Source organism: Microcebus murinus, chromosome 10 (genome assembly GCF_040939455.1).
Source record: "Microcebus murinus isolate Inina chromosome 10, M.murinus_Inina_mat1.0, whole genome shotgun sequence".
NCBI classification, from domain to species: domain Eukaryota; kingdom Metazoa; phylum Chordata; class Mammalia; order Primates; family Cheirogaleidae; genus Microcebus; species Microcebus murinus.
The window spans coordinates 29,996,017-29,999,603 of NC_134113.1; the positions used below are offsets into that span (position 1 = coordinate 29,996,017).

General features: G+C 34.3%; 1 pseudogene; it reads right to left on the minus strand.

Moving 5' to 3' along the window:
* Window positions 1-484: 484 nt before the first annotated feature.
* LOC142873433 (microtubule-associated protein 1 light chain 3 beta pseudogene) lies at window positions 485-3,326 on the minus strand (annotated as a pseudogene).
* Window positions 3,327-3,587: the final 261 nt, after the last annotated feature.

Genomic DNA, 3,587 nt, shown 5'->3' on the forward strand with positions numbered 1-3,587 from the left:
TTTATACTTCTCTTATAGTTTCCTGAATGGAATGTATAAATTTCTGATTTCAAATCTTTACTTATTCCATTTTCTGGCATGGAATTTCATCTTTCTCTTTTCTGCTTGTGGGAGTCCCACCCTTTGTGTGAGACTTAATCTAAATTTCATCTCTGACAGAATACCATGCCAGATGTCTTTATTCCTCATTAATCACTTCCTCTTTTTTTTTTTTTTTTGGCAACTTAGAATGCAAAGTATTTTATTTTTATACTTCTAAAATTTTTAAATAAGACAGCCTAGGTTAAATAACATAGTTTTCCAAAGCTGAATGTGCTCATTTGGAGGTTTCTCTCTGCTTGAAATATACAAACAACTTCCTAAAACTTCTAGGTGGGAACACTACTATTTTGATCTATGCTTAGATGAACTGTTTGTAACATCAGGTTTTTTTTTTCTTATTAATTCAAAAATTCTAGAATAAATGCATTTTTCTAGTCTTATATCATTTCATTCCAAATGTCTTCTGACAGGCATACACCACATACAGGAACCCATTTTCATCCTTCTTACTTTTATATACTTCAGAAATCAGTGTGGAAATGCTCACCATGCTTTGTCTAGTCACCAACGGAAAGAAGGCTGGATTAGCACTGAGTTGTAAATGTCTTCTAATTATTTTGATGAGTTCTGTTAAAGAAAAAAAATTATTCAATGATACTTGTGAAAGCAATGTAAAAAACACTATATTTAGGACCATTGAGATAATAGGTCCAGGGACCACTGTAATAGGGTATTACATTGGGGAAGAAAGACTTGGCTCAATTCCAAATATAGCATGAGCACGTGGGGATTTATAGCCAAGGGGTGGAGAGGGGAGGGCATTAGTGGATGGAAAATTACTAGAGGAAAATTATTAGAGGAAACCTCAGGGGTTTCCTCTGATAGGAGTATTCTGGCTAAACTGACCTAATAGGATTTTTGCTGAAGACAGGCTAGGGTAATTGGACATCACTGGGGAATGGTGGAGGATGAGGAAGATGATCAGTTATCAAGAGTGATCAGAAATGAAGTGTTATTAGTTATTTGAGGGGAGTAGGTTCTTGCTAAACTGATTTAGTAGGGTTCTTTGCTAAGACTAGATTTTATAACGAAGTACACAGATAGGCCTAAGAGAAGGTTCAAAAGCCTGATTAAAATTTGGCTAAGCAAAAAGCCTCCTACATTTGATAAATGAATTCAATAAAGTTTCAGGATACAAAAATCAATGTATAAAAATGAAGAGCATGTTTTTATACCAATAACTATCAAGCTAAGAACCAAATCAAGAAGTCAATCCTATTTATAATAGCTACAAAAAATACTTAGAAATATGGTTAAATACAGAGAGTAAAAGATCTCTGCAAGGAAACCTGATGAAAGAAATTATAGATGACACAAATAAAAGGAAAAACATCCCATGCTCATGTATCACAAGAATTAGCATTATTAAAATGATCATAACACCCAAAGTAATGTACAGATTCAATGTAATTCCTATCAAAATAGCAATGTCATTTTTTACAGAATTAGAAAAAGAAATCTTAAAATTCATATGAAACTAGAAAAGAGCTTGAATAGCCAAAGCAGTCCTAAGCAAAAACAAAACAAAACAAAAAACAAAAACAAAGCTGGAAGTATCGCCTTACCTTCAAATTATACTAAAGGCTATAGTAACCAAAACAGCATGGTGATGGTATAAAAATAGACATATAGTTCAATGGAACAAACAGAACAGAGACCCAGAACTAAAGCCACATACCTACTGCCAACTGATCTTTGACAAAATTGATAAAAACATATACTAGGGAAAGGACACACTATTCAATAAATGGTGCTGGGAAAATTGGATAGCCATATTCAGAAGAGTGAAACTTAACCTCTGTCTCTCATTATATACAAAAATCAACTCAAGATAGATTAAAGACTTAAATGTAAGACTTTAAACTATAAAAATTCTAGAAGAACACCTAGGGAAAACTCTTTGGGACCTTAGCCTAAGTAAAAAATTCATGATTAAGACCTCAAAACCAAATGCAACAAAAATAGACAAATGGGACTTAATTAGACCAAAGAACTTATGCACAGCAAAAGAAATAATCAACAAAGTAAACAGCCAACCTACAGAATGGAAGAAAATATTTGCAAAGTATGCATGTGACAAAGGACTAATATTCAGATTCTACAGGGAACTCAAACAACTCAACAAAACCCCCCAAAATAACCACATTAAAAAGTGGGCAAAGGACATGTATAGACATTTTTCAAAATAAAACATACAAATGGCCAAAAAGCATATGAAAAAATGCTAAACATCACTAATCCTCAGAGAAATGCAAATTAAAACCATGAGATATACCATCTTACATGAGTCACAGTGTCTATTATTAAAAAGTCAAAAATAACAGATGTTGTGGCAAGGATTCAGAGAAAAGGGAATACTTATACACTGTTGGTCAGAATGTAAATTAGTACAACCCTATGGAGATTTCACAAAGACCTAAAAATAGAACTACCATTTGACTCAGCAATCTTGCTACTGGGGATCTACACAAAGGAAAAGAAATCTTTATATCAAAAAGATACCTGCACTCATATGTACATTGTGGTATTAGTCACAATAGCATAAAATGGAAATAACCTAAATGTCCATAAACAGATGACTGGTTAAAGAAAATGTAACACACACACACACACACACACACACACACACACACACACCATGGAATACTACTCATCCATAAAAAAGAATGAAATCATGTATTTTATAGAAATGTGGATGGAATTGGAGGCCATTATCTTAAGTGAAATAACTCAGAAACAGAAAGTCAAGGACTAGATATTCTCACTTAGACGTAGGAGCTAAATAATATGCCATATGGACATAGAGAATGGAATAATAGACATTGGAGACTTGTAAATGTAGGAAGGTGGGGGAGTGAGGAATGAGATAGTACTTAATGGCTACAATGTACACTATTCAGGTGATGGCTACACTATTATAAAAGCCCAGATTTCATCACTATGCAATAAACCCATGTAACAAAACTGCTCTCACTTGAACCCCCTAAAACTATAAAAATAAAAAAAAATTAAAAATTGGCCAAGCAAAGAATCTTTGTTAGTTCACTCTTGTTGATGTGATCATGACTAAGAAAATTCATTTTATTCAGCACAAGAAGCTGCTTCTCACTCTTGTATTGTTCTATTATTACCAGAATTTTAGTAGGATGCCTCTCTCGGATAAGTCAGACACCTATTCATTGTTCCAAGGTGTGGAGTTTCTTGAAGATCTTGTCCCATGGCATAGTGTGGGAGCCTGGGCTGAAGTGAGGGGCAATGGATGTGCCTGGCTTCTCAAGAAGGCAATAGTGGCAGGCCTGAATCGGGCCAATCACCTCCTCTTCTAAACAGCTGAAATATCTACTACTTGACTTATTCTTGCATTCCAATCTGTCTATTGTGGTTGTCCTTTTCCTGATGTCCCCTTTTCTTTCCATTTATCGGGTTAAATGCCAGAGTAGGCACTTAAAAAGTATTAGAAGAAATAAATAAAGGAACTGGGGGTG